Source organism: Meriones unguiculatus, chromosome 5, assembly GCF_030254825.1.
Source record: "Meriones unguiculatus strain TT.TT164.6M chromosome 5, Bangor_MerUng_6.1, whole genome shotgun sequence".
NCBI classification, from domain to species: Eukaryota; Metazoa; Chordata; class Mammalia; order Rodentia; family Muridae; genus Meriones; species Meriones unguiculatus.
In genome coordinates, this window is record NC_083353.1 from 88,670,549 (window position 1) to 88,696,402 (window position 25,854).

The following is a 25,854-nucleotide window of genomic DNA, read 5'->3' on the forward strand; positions in this document are numbered from 1 at the left end:
AGCATGTTGGGAGCCTCTCTGACCCACCCCAGTCCTCTTTCTCTATATTTTTCAGTGGTGAAGGGGCCTAACAGAAGCTGCCTTTAGATCCAGGGTGGTTTTTGTTTTGTATGTTTGGTGTTTTCTTTTATTGTTGTTGTTTTAGTTAGGTTTGAGTTTTGTTTTTGTTTTTGTTTGGTTTTTTTCTGTTTTTTTGTTTTGTTTTGTTTTGTTTTTTGGCTTTTTGAGACAGGGTTTCTCTGTGTAGCCTTGGCTGTCCTGGACTCGATCTGTAGACCAGGCTGGCCTCAAAACTCACAGAGATCTGCCTGCCTCTGCCTCCCTAGGTGCTGGGATTACAGACATGCTCTACCAAGCCCAGCTCCACCATGTTTTTTAAAAGGTCAAAGCTTAAGTAAGTCAATGAATTAACCTGAGGTAGAGAAGGAACAGGAAGTATAATACATGCATGCAACGTCACGTAAGGGTTTAACGCACACAGTGGGTCAAGTCTAGAAGCCATTGTGGTCAAAGCAGCCAGTGTCCCTCCTCAGAACAGCAAACCTGGCTCTATCCCTCCCTTACCTCTGCCTTACACACTGATTGATGGACGAGAAAAAGCAAGGGCTGATGTCACAAGTCCCTCCCTGAGCATTGCCCATAAAAGTCTCACCAGCTGAGTGTTCTCTAATTTCAATTATTTGGAGCCTTTTAGTCCCGGAAAACTTGGTATGCAAATGAGAACAGCTATCAAATTTAACATTATCTAGTAAAATCATGTCCAAAAGTTGTTACATGCACTAACTTAAAGTGAAGTTTGCAATGGCCGTCTGAGATAGAGGCTTCCTTAAAGCACAGCCAAACAAGGAAAGGTCCAACTGACTGCACAGGGAAGCTGGGATTTAAACCTGCAAGGGTCCAATGCCTACATCCCTCTATGGACCACAAGATGTAGGGATCTGTTAAACCAGTGGTACCCAGAGCAAACTTCCCTTGGTGATGGAGCTTCAGAGGTGCCGGGAGCAGGAATGTAGAGAAGACCATGGATCTTGAACAGAACTTACTGCCCTCGAAATACCAGTTTCCAGACTTCATTTCAGCCAACATGAAAGAGTTTCACTAAGGTGATTCCAGTCTAGTGGAGGACAAAAAAAATAAAAATGAAAAAAAAGTTTGAAGAAATTGATCTTCCTCTAATTCCCAACACAGCCAAAGCAATTAATGTGCCTTGTCCGAAGAGAAGGTGGAGGCTAAGATAGGTACCCACTGTCACTCCCAACATAATAGCGTTCTTTGCAGCTGGCTCCCTTGAAGTCATCTGTTTGGGACAATGCCTCAGTCTTCAAATGAAAAATCGCCTGTCTTCTGATATGCATGTCAAGAAGGAAAAAGGGCTGGGATGAGCTGAGCCCAGCAGAAAATGAGAAGAGCGACAAAGGGGCTATTTTTGTTGTGCTCCGAGCAAGGAGAACAACAGGGGTGCATGGGTCTCGAGGCTGCAGAACATGGCTGGAAGCTATCCGGTGACAGCAGGTAGGATTGCTCGTACAGGCTGTTCATTTGTGTTCATCAGGAAGACCGGGACGTCTTCCACAGAGGGCACAGGGGACACCAGTTAGAGGGAATTGAGGTTCAAACTATAAGCCCCGGCAGTCAGAGAGTCTGCCCTCTCTAAATAAGTACAGGGCTCCTGGCCCTGAGGAATTAAACCCCAGCTTCTCAGGACAAGAAATCAGCAGCAGCCAGAGCTTCAGTGAAACTCTGAAGACTCCTGAAGAACAGGGATCCCGCCAGCAACTGAAAAGAAACAAAAACTCAGATTCTGCCGAGCACCAGCCAGGAAGTACCACACCAAACCCAGGCAGAGTCTCCAGATGTATTGTTCAGAAACAGGGCACACTAGTCAGAAATGCTGAAGAGGATGAGGCAGGGAGATTGTGAGTTCAAGACCGGCTTGAGCTATACCTTCAGCTGGAAATACAGCCCTGTTGGTAGACCTCTTGCCTCCCATGCATGAAGTCCTGGGTTAGATCTCCAACACTGCACAAAAAGAACAGTAGTACTCGTCTGCAATCCCAGCACTTGGGAGGTAAAGACAGGTGCATCCGTTGTTCAAGGTCGTCCTTGGCCACACAGTGAGTTCAAAGCCAGCCTTGGCTACAGGAAATGTCTTTTAAAAGGGCGGGGGGGAGGGATAGGGATGGGAGAAGGTAGAGAAGCTGTTTTAGGAGCTAGAGGGATGGCAGAGTGACTGTTCAGCTCACAAGGCTGTTTGGTGGCATCTGGTGTTTCATCCCTGTGACCACAGGACCAGGGTCTTTTAGTTGGCTCTGGTGAAAAGGCTGATGTTAGTGCCTAGGGATCACAGCTGGCCCCCCACACCCCAGCTCCCCAGCATGTCACTCACTTCTTCAGTCTGTCAGAGACTCTTGGCAGCTAGCCGGCTGGCACAGCACACGCTTAGATGTCCCAGCCATGCAGAAGCAAGTCAGGTGCCACTTAGATGCCAAAGGAGAGGTCAATACGAGGGCATGAGCGCTAGGATGTGAGGGTCGAAGGGGGTACCCTAAATACCTGTCTGTAACCTCAGATCAGACAGTCACTTGAACTCTCACTCCTTGTCTATACGGAGGAAGGCTGCTAAGGGCACAGTGCAGTTCCAGGCATGGGTAGTTTCCGCGCTCAGTTTTGGATGGAACTGCACAACAGCGTTTAATCCTCATAATGGCAAATCTGGTAAGATCCAGCTAAGGAGGCTTAAGGTTAAAAGAGAAGCCAGCCGACCCTCTAAGCTGGATGAATTCAAAGAACCTCGAGCCATCGCCTACACCACAGCACTCTCATACTCAGAAGCAGAATTCGTTCAGTAGCCACTTAGTTCATAGCTGTCACTTCTAGACTTTCACGAGGAGGAGGCATTCCTGGTGCTTCTACTTGGAGACCAGATCAAACCTTACTCAGCACTAAAAATTCCTCTGTAAAGTGTATCGGAAAATGCTTTACTGGATTGTCAGTGGCCTCTCTCGCTCTCTCTCGCTCACTCTGTGTGTGTTTGTGTGTGTGTGTGTGTGTGTGTGTATGAAAGAGAGAGAGAGAGAGATTACTCACACACACAGTGTTGGGGTTCCTAGCACTGTGAAGCCATCCCCAGTGTGTTACAGTGATACTGGGGATTCGAACTCAGGTCTTCATATTTGCCCGGCAAACACTGTGACTGGCTGAGCCATCACCCACTTCCTCGTTTTTCTTTAACACACTTAATTCAGCAACAAATCCCATGTCCATCCAGATTCCAGAGCACCATCATAGGTTTGCAAACATTCAAAATCTGATGCAGTGATTGGTACCTATCTGTTTAAAAAACACAACTGCTACTTCCTGTGTGAAAACATGGGACGGCAGGAGTTGGTCTAAACAATTACCTCATTTTTAACTCCTCCAAAGAGGGTCCAAGACTACCTTTCTCCTCTGAATTCACACTTCAGTGACTGCGGCCCCCGAAAATGCTAAGGGCGCTGCTCACATTCTGAACAGCGCGTGCTGCTGAGAACAGACACCGGTGAGGCTTGAGAAGAAAGCAATTATGCCAAGGCAATCAATAAAATGAACTGTAACGATTAATCCTCCATAATCCATTTTCTTCCTATAGAGGACTGCCTTGCAGTTTCTTAGCAGCCTTTCTCCGTATCGCTATCATCTTCGTATAAGACAGAAACGCCAGCTATAAAACAGTGCTGCTAATTTGGAATCACACAGTCTTATCTGAGACATGTGCCACTCCCTGTGTATTTTGACTGAGAGAGCAAAGGAGAGGGGATCTGACAAACAAAACCCATGTCCTGCGCTGAGGTCAGCAAGGCCCCTGGGCTGGTTCATTGACACCTCTCAACATCCTCCCGGGTGATAGATGTGACAGACGAGGAAAGGGAACTGTAAAAGAGGCTGAAGGGCGTGGCTTGCCAACAGCCACACACATACCCACACACCCCTCCAAGCTGAAACTACTGTTACACCCTCAAAACGGAACCCACTCGCACAGAGCACATCTCTGCTGAGAGGAATCCCGGCACAAGTCAAACGTTCAACAAATATTAAGAGGCTTTCTGCGTGCACAACCCCACACCCACTGCCTGGGTTTTTGAAATTAATCAGAGCACCGATAAATAGGAGGGGAGGAAGGCGGCCTCATTACATCAGTACCTCCAAAAGGACAGAGCAGGAAGATGACATGAATGGAGCTTGCCAGGGCCAGCACACAGGTGGCTATGTGTGTCTGCAGGTTGCAGCTGCCTGGGCTCAAAGCCCTTATTAGTAGTTCCATGTTTTTACCCATGCAGTGGGCTCTGGGTGCCCAGATCATCAGCCCAAGTGCTGTGAAATCATTTCAATTCTCTGCACCTCTCCTCTAGGGGCATCGCTCCCCTCCTGTCAGCACGCTCCGATCAATGTTTCATCCGCCACGTTTGGGAGAATCACTGATCCTTCTCATTCTTTTTTTTTTTTTTTTTTTTTTTTGGATCCAGGCTCACAGAATGTTTCCCGCACCCTTTATTCCATTTTCACCCGAAATCATCAGCACACGCTGGAAGGAGCCCATCTACCCTTTCCCCATCTGTTTGCCACTTTCTGGAACATTAAAGAGAAGCTCACTCCTAAAGGTTAGAAGAGCCAGTTTTGCTTGTCTACACCTGCACTAGTCCCTTTAATCAAAAAAACAACAGGGAAAAAAAAAAGCCCCAAACCCAAAATACCCTTTTACTTTGACCAGTCCCATTGAATCAGGGGCTTTTTATTTGCTTTCAGAACAGTAGTACATCAAAAGCAAGAGGGTTGGGGCGAGAAGAGGGAAAGCCATGATTAAAAGCCTGCCATAGCTCAAGGACACAAGCGAAGTGTTAGCTGCTTGACTTAACTACTGCCCACTAATTAAATGCAAAACAGAGAGTAGCAGGAATGTAAAATAGATGAGCAAAACTATTTGTCGTCTCCCCCCCCCCCATAAAGTGTTCGGGTCTCCCCACACGCACAGCCTGCTGGTTTTCCTACTCAGACACTTGGGCCAGATGAGTATGCTGCCAGAACGCTGTTAATCAACACTTCCAGGTCAGCGAGTGCCTCTGCATTCTGAGAGGATGAATTACAGGTTCCGCTGCGGGCTGCCAGGCCCACCCACCCACGCAGCCGGCTCCTATTCAGGTGCCCCGGGACCCATCCACGGCTGCTCTCTTAAACCCCAAGAGATCAACTTCAGTTTTCCTTCTGGGATGGCCTGACCATTGGAAAGCCCTAAGGAAAACCCCAACGGGGTTTCAGAAAATCACTAGAGGATAACAAAGTAGAAAGGAAGAAAACGTGTAGGTGGCAGTTAAAACACTCGTGGATCCTAAGTTTCTTTCCCTAAGGTGTTTCCCCAGGTTCTAGAAAGCTGTGGGAAGGCTTACCAGAGACACTGAGGGTGGGAACTCTTTCCTCCAGTTTCCTCCAGAGGACTTCCCCAGCCAGCTTCCACTACAAGAGCTTAACTCCGAGAGGGCAGGCACTGAGGCTCTGTCACTCCCACAGGAATGAACAAGAAAAGACTTTCAGATAATCTTTCACTTACCAGCCTTAACCCCATGGATTATAACAACAGCCAAAAAAAAAAAAAAAAAAAGACAGAGAGAGAGAAAAAGCCTACACAATAATGGTTACATATAACAAAAGCTTTCTGCAGCAGCTGGGCGAGGTAGCGTGCTCCAGGAGACAGAGGCAGGCGGATCTCTGTGAGTTGAGGCCAGTCTGATCTACACAGCCGAGGCTACACAGAGAAACCCTGTCTCAGTGGCCGTGGGGGGAGAAGCTTTCTGCACCCAACCTTGTCCTATGGGAATGCTCCAAACACACAACTCATTCTTCTGACCTGATATATCTCTGCCTTGTGGATGAGGACCGACAAAAGAGCTCCCTTGTCTGCCAAGGGTCGCAGGGACTGAAGCCAGCGTGGAAATTCAGGCGAGCATCTCCAGAGCCAGTTTTCTGAAGGCCACTGACTTCTGCCCCTTTCACACCTGGTGGCCGGGCAGGGCGGCCAAACAAAGCTGGCCACAAGATATCAGAAAAGGGGGACAAAGAAGGCGACACTGCCAGCCCGGGCAGCAAAGGCTGACGCTCATAACTGCAACCCCAGCGCTGGAGAGGCAGTGACAGCCAGCCAGGCAAGCTGGGCTGGAAGCAGCAGCAGCTTCATTCAGTACGGTGGTTAGGGCAGAGCCCTCGCAGCCGCCGAGCTGCCTGGGTGAGGGGGTGAGGAGTTGTTAGGGTGCAGTTTACACTGCTGATTGCTCCTCCCGTGCCCTCTCCCTGGCACGTGACCCTGTGTCTCGGTAATCACTTGGAGAAATTGCTTGTTACTAATCTGATCAAAGCTTCAAAGGTGTCCTTGGCAAGCTACCTCACCTTACCTCCCCCTGCACCCACAGCTACCCCACCCATCGCACCGGAACAGGGGAAGAGACGGGAAGATCTGAAACAATTCTTGGCACACATTAACCCCTACACGAGTGCTTACTATGGTCCTCTTTTCTGTTTGTTTGTTTGTTTATTACTTGCAGCAAGCTGTAGACCCGACTCAAGATTTGTCCGAAAGGCAAAGACATGCTACAGGAATGTATGCCAACCTCTACCAAAACGTGCACAGCAGCTTTACTTATGCATAGTAGCCGGGCGTGGGAGGAACATAAAAACCCACCCATGCGTAACACAAGGGTGGGTGGAAGTGAGCTCTTCACGCTGTAGGATCCTATGCCACCATCTTGAACACCCGCCCCAGGCAACGGACGGCACACCTGAGCCTACACCTCACAGAACGCACGCCCTGCATTTCCACTTAAAGGAGCTTCAGAGAAAGACGTAGGCTTTGCTGGGAAAGACAGCCGAGTGGTCAGCTGAGAGGAGTGGCTTTGAGGAGAAGGGGACAAGGGACCCATTGGGTGCTGGAACTTCTGACTTCTTCCTCGTGGATCCAGACTATGGGCAGATGTAAAAATCCGCTAAATTCCAAAATAGTGAAGACGTTTCATGGTGCACGAAACCTCAGCGTCCTAAGGTTCCGGGGAAGGGCTGCATCGGTTTTGTGACTTTAGGGCCATCCACAGCTTTAAAGGCTGCTTGAAGAGTGACACGTGTTATCAGTGTTCGCTAATCCAGAACGCAAAGCTCATTACCTCACGGGCAGCACTATCTTAAATCTGAGACCAAATAAAAGTGTGTTTCAATAAAAGTGTGTAATAAATAAAGTGGGGGAGATTTTTGTTTGTTTATTTATTTGGGTTGCTTGGGAGATGGTTCTGAGAGTAAAATAGTTGCCTTGCGAGGGCATGGGTCCCTGAATCCAAACCCCAGAACGGCTAGCACCCATGTAAGCGACGGATGGTGGCTGATAACTGCAATCGCAGTGCTACCGAAGCAGAGAGAAGCTAGCCAGCCTGGTGAACTTCAGACCAGTGAAAAACCTTGTCTCAAACCAGGGTGGACAGCTCTGGCCTACACACACACACACACACACACACACACACACACACATACACACACACACACACACACACACACACACGGTCACACATGAACACACACACAGGCACACACACACACAGGCAGGGGATGTGAGTGAAAACAGTAGACTTTGGATCAGCATGATCACTGGTACAAGGAGACAAACAGGCCTTCATTCTAGTCTAGGAGAGAACAGACCACTCTCAGAAGCCAAGCTCAGCCCTTCTCCTGCTTTTCAGCAATCTGCAAAGGAAAATTGGTTTTTCCGTTTCCAAGGAATGAATGTGAATGTGGCTGCCAAGCTGGAAAGATTTACCATACCTGTTTCCTGAGATTTGCCATGTCCCTCACTGATATACACTCCCATCCTCACCAGCGTTGTTCCTCCACGGGGCTACCTCGTGCTCTTCAACATCCGTCCTCTGAGAGGCACTTCTCCAATATCGATATGATTCGCCCCTGGTCAACTTCTGACATCATAAAGCCTAAGTGTGCATCTGGGCCCTGAGAACTTAGGACAAGCTGTGGTTCAATGGCAACTAGATCCATCGCCCTCTTCTGGCTGCCATAGGTATTGCATGCATGTGGTACACAACTATGCAAGCAAAAATCACTCCTATGCATAAAATACAAAATAAATAAATCTTTAAAGCAATTTAAGAAAAGAATGTTTAAGTCTACAAGTAGGATGAAAGATCGGTGTTGTTTTCTACACAGCTGGTGGACTTCTTTCCTCTCTCTGAAATACCCTCAGTCCATCTCCATTGGATTCAAGTCCCTCTTAGCTCAATGGATACAAAAATCCAGACTAGAATTAATAATCATATTCGGCCTTCTACCTCATACAAAACAAGCACTTGAGGAACATATGAGGGAAGAAAAAAATACATGTAGGAGAATTTCTATCCTCCTTTAATAAATATTGAATCAACCAAAATATGCTGAATTTACCCGCTCATCGCCTGCGAGTGTGACTATTTCTCTATCCGCAATAGCAATAAACCGTTCTTGACAGACAAGATCAAAATCTCCAAGGGCAAATGTGTGCTTTAGGAAATAGAGTAAACACCTCGCAGCGCCGAGTCCCTTCCTGTGGAATGCTGCTTGAAGGAGTGGGGTGAGGATCCCTCCATTTAATGTTAATCATTTATGAAATACTGTGGCTCGCAGCTCGGCAATTGGAGTCATTTCAGGCAGTAAATATACATTTCCTGTCAAAACACATCAAACAGAGAAGGCTTCAATTTATTTGAGAATGAGTTGTAACTAACTTCCAGATTGGCAATTTGGAGAAATCTCTGATGCTGTTTAATACCCTTGACGGTTCTCTTTTCTTCCTCTTTATTTTTTTTTTTATTTTAAGTCTTCCTTTTCTTTTTTCAGTGCCAGGGATCAAACCCAGTCCTTGTGCATGCTGAGCGAGTGATCTACCACTGACCTACATCCCCAGACCCAGTTTCCTTCACTCCTTGCCTCCCAGGAAATGGCTCCAGCTCACTCCTGTGTGGAACCTCCCTTCCAATTTTAAACCCACCCTACCCTCCCCTTTCCCAGAATTCTAGGCTTTGCAGGATGACAGTCAGGTGCACCTAACACTCAAAAGAGAAGCCTGGGCTTCCAGGTGGAGCCTGTGTTACCTGCCTAGGGTTAAGGGGCACTCCTCATTGATCACTCTGCTGCATCCCTTCAGCCCACAGAAAGTAACAGTGGTCTAAGAAATGCAGGCATCTACACAAATGGCTCTTTGCAAATATTAAGTCCCAAGATGGCAGGCCAACGCAACACAGGCACCATTACCAGAGATTTATGGCAGGGCTCTGGAAGTCTCAATAGACTAAGATTGGCCACCCACCCCAATATAGCAATTAAACAGACAGTAATGGTGACATACAGAGGTAGGAGAGTTACTCAATATAGCCACACTGGAAACGTTTGAATAAATAAAGGCATCCAGTGACCTCAAGCCCTTCTCTGGGTACCACATGGAGTTTAGGTCTGAGCAGCACAGCAAGCAAGAGATACGCACACACCTCAAGTAATGTCAGTGAGGAAGTGGCAGAAAGTTTGTAGGAGTCAGACGTCGGGAAGATAGCTAAGGATCAGGGTCTTCTGGACATGATATGACTCTTACACCCATGAATTCACAGTCACTGGGGCTGTCGGCAGAAATCGAGCATCTCAACATCCCGGTCCTTCAGCATCCTACTAAGCAACCATCGACTCTGTCTCCCCAGCACTCTTCCACGCCTGTTTTTTTGTGTGGGTGCCAGGTATTCAAGCTCAGGTCCCCATGCGTGTATATTGGTCACTTTGTTGACTACGCCGTTTCCTTGGTCCCATATGCCTAATTGTAAAGGATATGCCAAACTCCGGAACTGTAAAACTCTTTCATGTTACAATGTATGTACTTTCAAACCCAACTTGTACAGAGGTGGACACGACGGCGGATGCCTGTGATCCCAGCACTTGGAAGGTAGAGCAGGAAGGTCAGTAGTTCAAGGCCATTCTAGATATGGCCAAGTAGGGAGTTCAAGGCCACCCTGTGCTACATGAGACCCTTTCTCAAGTTAACTAATAGGTACATATGGTCCCTTGCATGTCCTCAACTTCCTTGGTCTGTAGCAGCAAAGGCCTGCTGCTTTAGCCAGGTAAAGAGAAGGGAGGCAGGCGAGGGGCTATCCTGTTATCCATCAGGCGTTTTTTTCCAAGGGCAAGAAACTGCACCGTCCCCGAGGAGCTGTCTGAGGTGCTTAAGGTTAATGGCAGTATTTACATAGCCATCAATTCACTTTAAAAAGAACTGCTCGCCTCGTGGGGCTGTGCAGCCATTGACAGGCCCCAGCCAAGCAGGGCGGACAAGCCTCTCCAACAAGGAGGGGCAGTGCCTGATAAATCCTAATGACACCGTTTCATTTTCACTCCCAGGGTTATCTCCCCATTTACAATTTAAAAGCCCCGAGCCACTTGCTCAGCAAATCAGATTGGACTTCCATCTCTCCATAAAATGTGGGAAGAGTTCTAAAATACATTGATACTGGTAAAATGTAATGGTGACCCCCGTATGTTACAGTGTACACCCCTCCTACCTGTGTTATCTGACATGACAGCCACCACAGACTCGTCTGATAAAAGCTGAATTAGCTAAACTTGACTAAAAGTTAAAATGCAGGTTGGTTTTAGGTCTCAGAAACCCCCCGAACCAATGGCTAACTGAGGTGCCTATTAACATGTCAACACGCTGGCGCAGGCCAGCTCTTCCAACACTCCTCCTCCCATCCCCTACCCCAGGAGCCAGGCTCTACTTCCCCTTCCTCTGCCTGAGCCATTTTGGCTACACAGTCTCTTAGTCTCTTGGCCCAGGCCACCCTCTCTGCTCTCCCTCTCTCCTCTCATGGGCTGGTTTAGTCTGCTGGCCACATTCAGCCCAGACTCTTCCCTTTGCTTGGTTTCTCCCTTATATCTACAATAAAAATCTCCACACTTTAGGAGTCACAGCTTCCTCCTTTTATTTTTTTCTTTCTTTCTTTTTTTTTTTTTTTTTTTTGTCAGTTCTAACTGACACTATGCACATTTATAGAGCCCATGAGGGAATGTGGCTTAATATCTATAATAGCAGACAGAGAGAACTTTGGTTTTCATGTATGTAGGTAAAGCATGTCTGTTCATGTGGAGGCAAGAAAACAATTTCAGGTGTCATTCCTCTGGGACACCATCCTCTTTCTTCCTTCCTTCTTCCTTCCTTCCTTTCCTTTTCAGACAAGTTCTCTCATTGGTCTGCAACTCGCCAGTCGAGGCCAGCTGCCCAGTGATTTCTGGGTCTGCCTGTCTCTGTCAAGCAACAGGGATTTCAGCACATTCTCGTCCTTGCAGAAAGTTCTAGTCAAGAGTGAATATGTAAGAATGAGCTGGAGAGATGGCTCAACTGGTAAGATGCCTACTGAGCAAGCATGAGTTTGGGGTTCGTGGCACCCACCTAAAAACTCCAAGTGTGGTCCCGCATATCTGCAACCATGCAGGACAGAGACAGGGTACCCCTGGCACACTGGATAGACAGTTTGGCCAATCAGTGAGATCCTGGCTCTGTGTGAAAAGATAAGGAGAAAAAGAAACAATAGTAGAAGCCTCCCAACATCGGCCTATCAGCTCCATATATACATGTGTATATAAATGCACACACATAAAAAGAATGTATAAGATTGTACTTGACAAGCCAGGCATGGTGGCCTACACCTGTAATCCCAGCAGTCGGCAGAAGCAGGCAGAGCTCTGTGAGTTCGAGGCCAGCCTGGTCTACAAAGTGAGTCCAGGACAGCCAAGGCTGCACAGAGAAACCCTGTCAAAAAAAAAAAAAAATGAATGTAGTTGACAGATTTAACCTCTGACACCAAGGGCCTGGCTTCCTCTTGGGTTTACATAACTTAATTCTAGGAGAAGATACAGCGGAAAAGGCTTTGTGCATTCTCTCATTTCCCAGAAGCACCCACTCTAACCACATCCTCTCGTGGGGCAGTTCCACTTCTGCTCCTGACACAGGAGTAGACAGGGACCTGTAAGTGTGAGGGGGCTTCACCTGATAGACACCACATCTCAGTTAACGTCGAGGAGGAACTATTTCACCATAGGTCTCCTGACACCCTTTGCCCTAACATGAAAACATGGAGGAAAATCTCAGTCTGTACCTGAAAAGAACAGGTGAACAAAATGTACGTTCATAATGGAGCATTAGACGACTGATAAAAGCACTGACGGGGCTCCGTGTGTATCTCAGTGTAAACAGATCTCAATAGCGGTAAGTGGAATACTTGTGAAACCAAGAATCTCATGTGACGCCACTGAAATGAAAAGGTTCGCCTACGAGGCTATAGTTAGTGAGCATACTTAATTTCAATAATGAATGGGAAAGCTTAACGCATTTTAACATTAAAGTATAACACTGACAAATCAACGTCACGTGGTCAGAGAGACCCACCTAGGTCTCCTGTCCATTATGTCTCAGGTGAGACATAATGTATAGTAACTGTTTCTCAGGGCTGACAAAATGGCTCAGTTGGTGGGGTGCTTGCTCCTCAAGCACAAAGGCCTGAGTTCAATCCCCAGCAGATGGACACTCCCTGTACAGCCAGTTCCTGGGCATCAGAGACAGGAGGGCCCCTCCCTCGGGCTTGCTGGCCAGCCAGCCTAGCCTGCCTGGAGAGCTCCTGGCCAGCGAGAGATGCCGTCTCAAAATCAGAAAGCGACTGGTGTCTGAGGAACAAGGCCAAGGGATGTCACCTGGCCTTCACACCTGCACACATGCACCACACACAAACACACACACCTCCCCATGTGCAGAAGGAGAGAACTTAGACTCGCCAGTGTTTTCAGGTGAAGAGAGCCGTACCGTGGAGAGAGTGAAAAGCAATGGTGACAAGTGCCCAGTGGAGCTCCCGCAGGGCCACTGCGGACCTGCATTGTGGCGGGTGGCTTTGCTGCTGCCACAATACAACTTGAATAACTATGACAGTGTAAACCAGCTGCCCCTGGCCATGTTCCTTAAAGTGTATATCTGAATGGTTTTTTTCCAAAGAAAAACCAAAAACCTAGAAGCCTTGATGTTTCTATTTCTCAGTCTCCGGTGGATGCTATGTCCAATTCTGTCCTCTCTGCCACTGAACTTGGCACCGGGAGTGCTAGGTCCTGACTGTCCAGGTCTGAGTACTGGGAGATGCATAGGCCCAAAGGGCAGACAGCCAGGGAAAGAGGCAGACACAACTAACTGATAGTGGGGTAGAGATGGCCAGTGGGAAACCTACCTTGCCAAGGGGACAGCCATGACTGATGGGCCTTACTAAGGAAACGTCAGCACTGACCTAGTCACGCAGAGCACAACTGTGAGAGAAGACCAGGGTTTCACATGCCAGTTCTGGAACTAAACCCCAGCTCAGCCGAGCAGAGAGATTACATGACTGCCTTGGCCCAGAAGCCTGATGGTAGCAAGTTTTAACCTTCCTGCCAACACCCACAGGTTTCTATAACTCAGACTCCCTCTAGAAAAAGAGAGATGAGAAGAAACTCACCAATCCCCATTTCTAAATAAGTAAATACGGCTGCATGTGTGGGCACACACCAATAATCCCAGTTCTCTGAGGTGCAAGCAGAAAGACAGGAGTTCAAGGTCATCCTTGATTACATTTGTCGTCTTATTCGTGAAAGTCTTCCATTTGCAAACTTCTGTTTCTTAAGCAATGTGAGCCAAAGTAAAACCTCACTCAAAGCAAATCCTTTCCCCTAAGCAGACACAGAAGGCAATTGATTCCTCCAAGTGGCAGGAGAAAGCAACAAACCCACGCAAAAACTCTCTATAGCCCCTCAAGCCCCATAACTCTATCGACGGCTCCATCTCCTGGTCCTGCCCAGCAATTCAGTTATTCTCAGAACAGATGAAATCTTAAATCCACATCAGCCCTTAACATCTGCAGAGTCTTAATGGCACAGAACAAAGTGAAATTTCCAGACGCCACCTGCTGGTAGGAATGTGATTTAAATCAGAATCAAAAGTGTAGGGGAGTCCAGCAGGATCAGAATCAAAGGTCCAGCAGGCGTATTTCCCCCTGCCAATACAGACATCAACAATGAGAGGATCTGGGTCCTGTGTACAGCCAGACCACTTCCACGGTCACTCCAACAACTGAATAATTGTTTGAAAGCCTTCCACTGCCGAGAGGGCATCTTGTGCTCTTAAAGAACCTGAAGGACCTTATCAAAATCAGCTTCTCTCATAGGACACTGATTCCACTCACATTAATTCGTGCTTCGAATTCGTGTGATTTGAACCAATCTTCAGAGCCGTACTATGTAGACAAGCTTATCTGTGGATTACTAAATGGACTAGCCCCCATGCTAATCAAAATGGCCACGTTTTATGACAATCTCCAAACTCAGATGTTTCACCTCTGAAAAATGCACAGTCCTGCAAGGTATTGCTCAGAGTATGGTCCAAGGCTAGCTCCGTGGACATCTGTGAGGCATGCACACTTACAGGCTCCCCTATAGACTCACCAGGTCCCAAGCTCTGGGGGTGAAGACCTGGCTCCCCAAGCCCTCCAAGTGAGCCTTATTTACCGCAACCGGGTATGTTGGCACTTGTCTGTGATCCAAGTGAGCTCTGAAATGTGAAGCAAAAGTCTCTTGAATTGGAGACCAGACTGGATTACATAGGAAGGTCAAAGCCATTTGGGGTTATATTAACAGACCCTGGCTCCTGAGCCGGGGAGACAGATGGTTCAGTCAGTAAAATATGAGTTTAATCCCAAAACCCAAGTAGAAGCTAAGCTATCCCAGAAGCAATCCTAGTGTCAGCAAGGCAAACACAGGAGAAATCTTGGGACTTGCTGGCCAGCCCATCTAGTCAAACCTGCAAGCTCCAGGTACAGAGAGAAACAGCATCTCGAAAGAAAGAAAGAAAGAAAGAAAGAAAGAAAGAAAGAAAGAAAGAAAGAAAGAAAGAAAGGCTACCCCATGTTATCTTGAGAAAGGTACTAATGTCAACCCATGACTTCTACATGCACACATGGGTAATGTGCACCCCACAAACACACACACACACACACACACACACACAAACGAACAGAGAGAGAAAGAGATGGGGGTGGAAGGGAGAGGGAGAGGGAGAGGGAGAAGGAGAGGGAAAGGATATGAGATAGAGGCAAACAGACAGTCTGACTGACTGACCCTGACTTTAAAACAATGAAACAGTGAGGCCATAATACTGCAGCTAGAAGCAAGCATACAACTGAAGACCAAGGATATTAATATGAAACAGATTTGAAAACTCCAGGCTTCAACATTCTGTAAAATGCCATTGGCCTGAACCTATTTCCTCCTCACTCCTTCTAAGTAAATGAAGACTGTGAAACTCATACACAGACATAGTCAACGGCTTGTAGGTTCATGTCTATTTATGCTGTGGCTCAGAAATATTTGCACATCAAACCCGAATCTGAGTTTACACTGGGGATCCTGGGTCTTTTGTAAATGTGGAGAGAGTAAATTCAGAATGAAAATGTCTTGAAGAAACAGTTTTCTAGGAATGCTGCCAGTCCCTTCTCTCAGGGTGACCTTAACTTTCAGAATGAGGGATCTTCCCCTCTCTTGATTAATACTTCAAGGGATGATTAGTGGCCTTTGTTCATGTAGACACAGCGATGCATTGACTTGCGAACTCTCTTCTGGAGAGCTCTCAATGTTGCTGCTTTAGCATAGGGGTCCTGTGAATACAGCAGAGCTATTGGATGCTCTCTGAGCCTGACTCCCCCACAAGAAATGTGGAACCATGTGTTCCAATCTCTGCCATTTTCCTTCTCAATAACACGCAACGCTTACACGTGAACTTCACACACCTGATGGGACCCCCCACCCCTTTGTTCAGATAAAAGCTTATTTCTGAATCTTTAGAATCAGATTAGGACAAGTGTCAGACGTCTATTTGTGCAAACGTTAATTTCAAGTGTATTTAAATAACTTTGCCTCTTGCTTTTCCTCATCTCATCAAGCAGAGATGCTTCCACTGTGTAATCATGGTAATGAATAAACATGGGGTGCTTACAAAGGACTCCAGCACCGCCAAACTGATCAATTGTTAATTCTACCAAGTGACGGAACGTGCCTTCCTTAGCAGTGACTCCATCAAGCCATGATTATGGTGGGAAAGATGCCCATACCCACTGCCCAGTGCCTCTGGAAAGCAATCCCACAATCCTCCCCAGGACCCTACCTTGGGCTCATCCGGATTAATTCCTCTTTGAACCCACTGCTCTCTGCCACTCCTAGAAGACATTGTTGTGTCATTTACAAAGTCATGGTCTATGTGAGTATTAATTGGCAGGGAACTAGAAGCAGCTATTAACAGACTAAACAGGCACGGGATATATCCAGAGGGCCCTTATTATCTGGATAAAATGACAATTTCATAATAAGCTTTTGGCCTGGAGGATCCGAATCACCATGAAATGCTTTTGTGTGTCGGGATGAGGACAGTCAATACTTGTACTGGGGACACATTCATTATTTGCCTTGTCGCCACCCAGGCCTAGGCCATGTACCAGACAAGTCAGGTCAGCCTTTTTACAGGGAAAGAATGAATGACCTCATAGCCTTTGCCTCTGCTGTGCCACAGACCACGAGGGTGTCTTCACCCCTGGGTGCCTTTCTTTCCTCTTGTGTGGAGGATGCTGAAGACCGTGCCCACTTTATAAGACTCTGAGGACAAAATAGCTAGTGTGATAAAATGATGCATCCGCTATGAACAGTAGCATGTGATCTCTGAGGAAAATTAGACGCAGAATTCTATCAGATCCAGAAGCCTTACTTTGGACACATAACAGAAAGAACTGAAACTAGGGACTAGCATGGCTATTGCAGTCATAACAATATGTTGGTAACACACAATTTTATTTTGTTTTGTTGTGTTTTGTTTTGCTTTGGGGGAATCTGAAGTGGAGTGGGTAGGAAAATGGGGAGGACCTGAGAGGAACTGAGGCAGGAGAAAGAACATGATCAAAACATATTGTGTAAAAATAACTTTAATTTAAAAAAAATTAAAGAATATTTATACCTGCCAATCGATGCACATTTTAATTGCTGCACTGTCCATCTTATATATGTGAATTTTTATCCTACAAAAGAACTATAATATGCACATATATACTAGAAAATAATAAAAGTAAACATACTACACAGTGAAAAAAAAAAAAAGGTGAAGCCAACCTAAATGTCCACTGACAACCCATGACAATGTTCCCTAAAAGGGAAGGAAATTCTGGTCCCTGATACAATGTGGATGAACTCTGAAGGCATTGTGCTAAGTGATATAAGCCAGTCACAGGAGAACAAATATTGTATGGTTCCACTTACAGAAGGTTACCAGGAGGAGTGGAATTCAGGGATTTCAAAAGTAGGATGGTGTATCACAGAAACTTGGCAGAGGGTAAGGAGTTAAAGCTTAATAGCTATACTTCAGTTTTATACAAAGAAAAGCATACCACAAATAGAAAGAAATAATTCAACATGGTGAATATACTTAATGCTACTGAAACATAGCCTCGAGATGGTTAAAATGCTCAGTTTTGTATTATATCTGTTTTCTCAATGCCCCCCCAAAACCAGCGTATTAGGAGACAACTTCAGTACTAGCAATTGCTGCTTCTAGTATTTGTTTTAAGTTCTCAGTAAACAAATATTTGCCACACATCCCCTAACCTATAGATAGTAAACACTCAGCGAGACATGATACTCCATAACTGTAACCCCAACACTCAGGAAGCCAAGGCAGGACAATCTCCATGAGCTGACTTTGAGGCCAATCTGGGCTACAGTGTGAGTTCCAGGCCAGCCTAGGCTCTATTGTGAGACCCTCTTTCCAAAACACTTGGGAAAAAAGACATTTGGCTTTTTCCACGCAGTCCAATACCAAAAGGTTTCCATAAGCCCCTACTGATAGAGACTCCATGTTCTTCAGACACAGTGCCTGGTGGCACTGGTGAACTAACCTGCATGCCTCTTCCCTGAGGATAGCTTTCATGGTACCAAAAAGCACCATGCAACCTTCCAAAGGAAAGAAACAACCAAAAGTCCTACCCAGCTATCACACCTATAAACCACAACAACAACCGATACGGCATGACAACCCTAAGGGTGCAACTGAGGCACACACACCTTGGTGGTAACCAAAAGCTCTCTAATTGGACCTGCTCAACAGGAGGAAAATCATGCCCGGTACTGGAAATCCAGTAGCCAACCACCCAGCATTAGTGAAGCTGTGGATCTGGGAGGAGAACCTGACAGTACCACTTTACTAAACCAGCATCATCTCTAATTACATTCTAAATATTTGTCCTTAGATCCACAGGTAAATATAGTTCTTGCCCTTCAACTTCTCTTTACAACAGACAAAGACCACTACAGAAAACCACAGCCAATCAAAATGCAAAGATCTAGAGCCCAGACCCAAGAGAGAAGTCAAAAAGCATCCAGTAGCTAAGTCTCGGGGATTATTACAGAAAAGGAGCCAGAAAAAAAATCATAATCTTCAGAGGATCAAGAAGATGGATGTGATATTGTGTCTCCTAGCAATGCCAAAAGCCTAGCTACACCCACAAAGGATCAACATGATTGCCTACCCATGAGCTGAACAAGAGCAACAACGGACATGCCAAAGCAAACAGGAGAAAGACCATGAGGCCCCAACCTCCTCAAAGAACTGCAGGTAACCAAGGAATGCTGAAATAGAGAGAGGTAGTCTTCCCCATGGAAGAGCACACCGACTTGTTATTCAAAACCAAATGGTTAGCCCTGAAAACATACACACAAGTAACATTACACAGACTGAGCAAGTTATATTTAGAAATAGATATGCATATACATATGCATGTAACAAAAATCAGTAACAAAAGAGGTCATGAATTTGAAGAAGAGTCAGGAGGTTATGTGGGAGGGTTTAGAGAAAGGAAATGTGAGAGGAAATTGATATCATTACATTATATTCATAAAAGTAAAAGAAAAGTGTGGGGGGGTTAAGAATCCACCCCGCCCTCCCCTCTTTTGTTGGCAGCGACTTCCAAGCCTTTCTGAGAAGTGTTGCAATGTTAGCCAGTGAGTTTCCTAAATCTCCTCAGCGGCACATCAATGCCTAAGTTTTGAGGTGAGGAGAATCCAGCACGTAAGAAAGATGAGATTGGTACCAAGGGACACACACGCAGAGCCATCTTCCAGGTTGCTTAATGCAGCTCCGTGCTCCTGACAGACCCTGCGGTCTGCAAACAGCAGGACAGAATTTGAAAAAGGTGTGAGTCTAGTATCCTGGGAGGACCCGGCCCGTAGTGACTAATTTATGGTCGTTTTGATTTGTGTGTGCATGAATATTTGAGTGTGTGGTGTGCATGTGTGTGTGTGCGAAAGAGAGGGAAAGAGAGAGGAGTTAAGGAATTAATCCAAAACTATAAATGAAGAAAGCCCTGTGTGTGCTGCAAGGCGCACTGCGTAATCAGCTCTGAGAGAAGGCACCAGATGCTTGCATTACAATCCACAGGCCATAGGAAGAGCTGCCAACTGTTTTAAATAGCAGCAAAGATTATGCACCCCTGCCCCCATCCATGATTTCTGGCCCCCACTGACACACACAGAAAAGAATGCACCCCAATAACTTTCTCTTCAGATTCCCTTAAACATCTCACTATACAAGACACAGCCTTTGGGTTGTTTAAAAGCTTGAGCTGAACACCAGTTAAAGGCATTTTCTGATACCAGCTCACAAAACACGAATGTGCTGTACATCAGGTATAGTAGCACACGCCTGTAGTCTCAGCATTCAGGAGACCGAGGCAGGAAGAATGCTGTGAGTTCAAAGCCAACCTGGGTTGTAGCGTGAGTTCGTGACAGCCTGGGCTATACTGTGATCCTCTTTTTCTGAGAAGCCAGAAGTGGGATGGGCAGATAGAATGCTCACCTAGCATGCACAGGGTCCTAGGTCTGAATTCCTAGCCCCACCCACCTCACCTAAAAAAAATCTAAAATTAAAATAATAATAATGACACATGAGAAAAAAACCTTCAAAATTTCTTTTAACTTTCGTGCCTTGAATAACTTACCTATGGAAGAATAGCATACAGCCGTGAAAAAGAATGACAATACTCCCTCGGCTGATTTGCCATCCTTTTTCGGGTGGATCCAGAGCATCTCTGAGCCCTATGGGAATGCCACTTCATGAGGAGGCCAAAGACAAGGGGAGGTCTGCAGACCAGGTGATGTGGCCTTCCTCCCCCAGCCAAGGCATCACCAGAGTCTCTCCAAAAGGGCATTGCTGAATACACCAAATGCAAAAGGTGGTGAGGAGTCCTCTTATCAAAACGGTTGGGTCTCAACAGATGTATGTGGCTCAAAGCAGAAGAAAGAAAATGGAAAGAGAGTCATCAAAATGTGAAAAGGTGCGGTGTCTGGGTACGGGGCAAAGTGGGCGTTTTAACCTTCCTTTCTGTATTCATCTACAGGATTTGAATGTTCAAGTCCATGCAGGTATTGTCTTTGTGACTTATGGAAAGAATTAAAATATCTTCAAAAATAAAAGCCATGGGTAGTTAAACGAAATCTTTTCTAGGCAATTAGAGTCCCAGGATCCCTGTTACAAACACTGGACAACCCCACCCCTAGCTGAGGAACTGTGGGTAGCTGATGGCTGCTGCGGGAGGGAGCATCCATTTTCTTCTGGAATGTGGCCCTGGCGGGTTGTCTGTGCTCCAGTGGAGGCCTACATTCATACAGGCAGCACGAACTGCACTCAGTGAGTTAAAATAAAAGACATGAAGTTGGAAGGGAGATATGGTAGAGACAGATAGCAGGGAGGCGTTAGAAAAGGGAGCAGGGATGCTTATGATGAAACCGCGCTGTGAACAGGTATGACGTTCTCCTACCTTTCAACTCAGCTCTCAGGAGGCAGAGGCAGGGAAATAGCGGTGACTCTGGGGCCGGCCTGTTCTACATAATGAATCCTGGGCCACCCAGGGCTACACAATGAGACCCATTAATTAATTAACCAATCAATCAATTAATGTAAAAGTCTGCGACTTGAAGCCAAATGAGTCACAGGCAAGCAACTGTGCTATGCGAAAGAAACTTAGATATTTCAGGCAACGGAGGACATAAAAAATGAACAAATAAGACTGAAATTTTAAAGAACACTTAAGGACATATAGTATGAATGACAAAGTGAAGAATCCAAGCACATGCAATGGCCATTAAAGTACTAATCGTAATTACTCAAGTTCTGATAGTTCTGCCTTGAAATTTTTTTAATAATTTTTATTGTATTTAATTTTTGTGCCTGTGTGTGTTGTGCATATGTATGACTGTATGTGTGCACACATGTGTTGTTGGTGTGTGTATATGTGTGTGCATGTTATATACATTATTCATGTCTGTGTACATGTATGTGCATGTGTGTATATGTGTGTATACGTGTGTGTGTATGTGTGTGTGTCTGTGTCTGTGTAGGTCAGAAGAGAGCTGACAGGAGTCAGCTCTCTCCTTCAGAGGGATCAAATTCAAGTCATCAGGCTCGGCAGCAGGTACATTTACCAAATGAGCAATCTTGTCAGCTGTCTACCCTCAGATCATTAACGTGTTGTAGAAATGGGCAAGGGTTTTAGCCATATTGTGGAACTCTGAGGTACTTTCAGATTTGCAGTTAGGGCCTCTGCATATTTCCTTAAACCAGAATGCATATTCGGTTCCTGTCTGAATAAAGAGGGGGGAAAAAACACCCCTTGAACAGGCTTTATAGAGGAAAGTGGACTGAACTTAAATGTCGCCCATAAAGCTGCAAGTTATTTTTATTTTTGCACAAATATCAAATAGATGGGAAGACAGAGCTAGTGGTCTCTTGGGAGAAATGGTTATGCTGAGAGTGAGAATTGAGTAGGTTATTAGGAATGCAATTCTGTGGGACAGTTCTCCAAGTCTGAACCAGCGAGGGTTCTGCCTGACACTGGCTTTGTGAAACATTTTCAAATCAAATAGTTATGAAGTGATGGAGGTGGCTAAGATTGCTTCCCCAGACCCGTGGCGCACAGCTTTGCCTGTCCCTGACTCTCAGTCCTGAGTCATCTTCAGTGAAAATACATGATCACCTGCAGGCCTTGAAGTCATCTTGTGATCCCTGATGACCACAAACAATTCAGCCCACCAGTCAGTTGCTCCAGTGTGGAGGACACAACATACACAGAGCTGGTCCGTTCACTCTGATTGCCCTAATCCTTGCAAGGAAACAGAGCCACAGATGGACTGAAAACTCCCAAAGAGAAAGGACAGGCTAAAGGGAAGAAGGCTACTCATGCTAGTTCCAAGGAGATATCATTGGAGAATTTTATTACTAGGAGAATTTTCTTATTATTTTAATATTATTATTGGAGAATTGTATTATTAGGCTAAGCCTCTTAACATGGAAATTCCCCTAAACGCTACAACCAGGCAACTAATTGAGAGTTAGAAAGTGTCAAAAAAGACTCCACCCCCTTACCACAGGCGTATAGTATCCCATACTAAGTATGATAAGGTGATTTTTTTTTTTTTTTTGGTCAGTGAAAACGCAAATCAGGCAGGGGATTGGCTGCTGATGACATCATACCCATGGGTTAATCCCCGGTGAGTACAGTTTTAATATCATATGCATCAACCTAACATTTGCATAACAAAGTGTTATAATAAGTGTAACAGTAAAGGAGAGGTGCAGACAAAACCAGCTATTAACAAAGGTTCTGTGACACAGAAAAGGAGGTGGCGGGGGGGGGGGGGAGACGACAAAGCGAAGATCTGTTCTTTTTCACTAACTAGAACTAGGTCACCAAACAATACACACCTCTGAAAAGGATCACAAAATGAATATTGAAATCCAAGTGACCCAGAACAGGATAGTAGTGGAAATATCAGAGGCTGCCCCCAATAAAGAACACCCACTATCAAAGACATAGTCATAGGTGTATTTTGCAATGGGGTGAAAAGTAACAAAGCCATTCGGTGGGCAAACTGCTGTTCCGGAGAACTTTTCTACAGCTAACGGGGAAAACACGCCAATCAAACCATGATTTCAGTCTTCCAGCACGTTGTGACTGGTCACGGGGTGGTTAGTACGGAGGGAAGAGAGCAAAGTCTGGAAGAACAGAATAATGAGAGAGGAACGTGGAGGGGGGGGAATCTTGAAACACAGCTATCAATCACGATGTTGAAACAAACCAGTGATGAAGAGACATCTACACTTAGAAAGCTCTGTGCTAGAATGAGTGATGCTACCTCGCTGGGTCATTTGGCCAGGACGTGAGTCACCGTCAGTTGGAGAGATTCCGGAAAGTGCTCTCGCGTGTCTCCAACCCGAAGGACGTGGGCTTGCAGCCTGACTTGTGACTCTCAAGTTAGCAGAAACGCTCCTCATCCAGGAGTCGGTTGGAAAATTCTTCAAATCAAATCAAACACCTGTTTATAAGAAACCGCGAGGCAAACGCTAGCTACATTGTTAGCCTGCCTTTCGTAAATTGTATTGATTTTTTTGTGGCTGTTTGTTTGTTTGTTTGTTTTTCTAGCCAAGACCTTTGGAGAAGGCTTAGTCACTGATGTGCACAGGTTTGGGAGCTTGAGTCGGCAGACGGGCTATCCCTGTATCAAGGATATTACAGACAACACCAGACTGAGGCTTCGATGGAAATCCCCCCCTCTCCCGCTGTTGCTGCCGCCAAGCAGGGATTTTGCCTGTCACATCATATTAACTTTGCTTCTCTCGGAGGGAAGGCCATTAAAAAGTTAAAAGCAAAAAAGAGTTCGGGGGATCAGTACGTTTCGCCAAAGAGGATCCTTCAATCCCGGGGTGGGTGGACACTTGGCTGTGAACTTGTACGTATACAATACTGCTGGCTGGTTCCTAACTCAGCTAAGCTTCCTCAACAAGGCGTGCGGAGCCCTCAGCATTCGAGAGGAAAGCACACCAGCACTCTAGATGCCTCCCTAGGTGCAGGCTATCAAGCTTTCTATTTCCAATTCCCTAAGGACAAGCTTGGGTTAAAGACTCCCTGCGGTCCCGAGAACTGGCCATGCAACTGAAGCAAGAGGGAAGGAAATGTCAGGGCGCTGCTTCGGTGGACAAAGCCAAGATGCCTCCCTAGGACTCCACGACCCTCCCCTGTTAACCACTGGCGCTCCCAGAACCAGCCTGTCTAGCAAGGGTCCCCGGAACCAGCCCGCCTGCTTCTTTCTGCTAACTCCTGTGGGCATCCCTGCTCAGATGCGAAACGACGAGACCTCGAGTCCATCGTGGCCAGACAGAACCCCCAGCTCACGGAGTGTTCACCCTGCGGCTGCTCACTCCCATTCATCAAGTGGCTGCCTCGGCGCCGGCGCGACCCCAGAGTCTCCGAACCGCAGACATGAACTCCCCAATTGGAAGTGGCTGCTGCCCGCCATCCCAGCCCCTGCCCTCGCGGCACACACCCCTACTTCTCGGGGTCACTTCCAACTTCAGGATGCACGCGGTTGGTTTAGGTACTTCCCCCTACTCCCCGCTAAAGGCCGGGTGCTGCTCCGAGCCTACTTCAACTGACAACTAGCCCCAAAGGCCACTGCTGCCACCGAGACCACGCTTAAGCGTAGGGTTCAAGGCTGCTTCAACCCCTTCTCCCGCCAGCTCTTCCCCAGAGCCCGTTCTTACTGGACTAGAAAGGGCAGCCGAGTCCGATCCGAGAGTCCAGGGCGAAGCTCCGATCGCAGCCCTGGAGCCAAAGGATGCTCAGCGGGCCTCTTGCCCGCCAGAGTCCCTGGAACGGCCCATCCCTGTCTCAGCCGGGTCAAAAGCAGGAAAAGTTCCGGCGCTGCTGCAAAGAGAAGTCGAAACTACCGTGGGAAGCGCCGTGCCTGGAAGGAGAGACACTGCCCCAGCCAGCTCCAGCCGCGCGCAGACAGCCGCGCGCGCGCCCAGCAGGTGCGCCCCGTCCAGGGTGGCTCCAGGCTAGCTGTGCAGAAGCCAGTTAGAGCAAGCTGACCAGGAGGAGCCGGGCCGGCCGCGGACAGCGCTGATTGGCCAGGCCTCCCGATTGCCAGCGCCCTTGTCAAACCCCGCAGTCCACGTGGGCCTGTCCTCTGCGCTGCGCCCCGCGCCTCCCCACCCTTCTGCTGTGTGTGCGCCTCTCCCGAGCGCCTCGCTGTGGCCACTACTCCGCGGGGGCTGGGGGAAAGGTGCTGAATCTTCTGAACACCTGAGAAACGCGTTGAGCCGCGCATAAGGTAGGAGGATTGGGGGTTCAGCTCCCAGCTGAAACCGTTTCCTACACAGAGGTCCCACAAGAGAACACAGCAGGCGTCCTCTCTCGTGTGCAAAAGCAATCTGGCTGCGCGTGTGATGCGTGAGGGAAGAGAAAACTTGACACACGTGTCAGTAGCTGAATGATAACAATATTGTTTTAATGGGACTGAGGATCTAACCCAGTGGGTAGGACAATTGCCTAAGCATGCAAGAGACCGCCACGACATGAAACCGGGCGTGGTGACACAATCTGTGACCCTGGCTCTGAAGAAGTACAAGTAAGAGTTCAAGGTCATCCTTGACTACATGGTGAGTTTGAGGTCAACTTGGGCGACATGATATTGTGTCTCCAAATTATGTTTTTAAAATGCATCCATTTTTTCTTTGATGCCCTTCTACCTCATCCCTAGCTGTGCCAAACCGCTTTCCCCTTACAGAGGTAACTAAGAATCAGCAACGCTTAAATGATAATGCCTTGCCAGAGATTCTTTTGTCTGATCTCCATTGTACAGAGGAGAAAATTGAGGCACAGA

General features: G+C 46.8%; 1 protein-coding gene across 1 annotated transcript in view; it reads right to left on the reverse strand.

Moving 5' to 3' along the window:
- The window catches only part of Tafa4 (TAFA chemokine like family member 4), a 181,810-nt gene extending 156,693 nt beyond the window's left edge, over positions 1 to 25,117 (reverse strand). Inside the window, exon 1 of the mRNA XM_060383831.1 lies at positions 24,731 to 25,117. The gene's annotated coding sequence lies outside the window, so the exon portion shown is untranslated. The remainder of the gene's footprint in view (positions 1 to 24,730) is intronic.
- Positions 25,118 to 25,854: the final 737 nt, after the last annotated feature.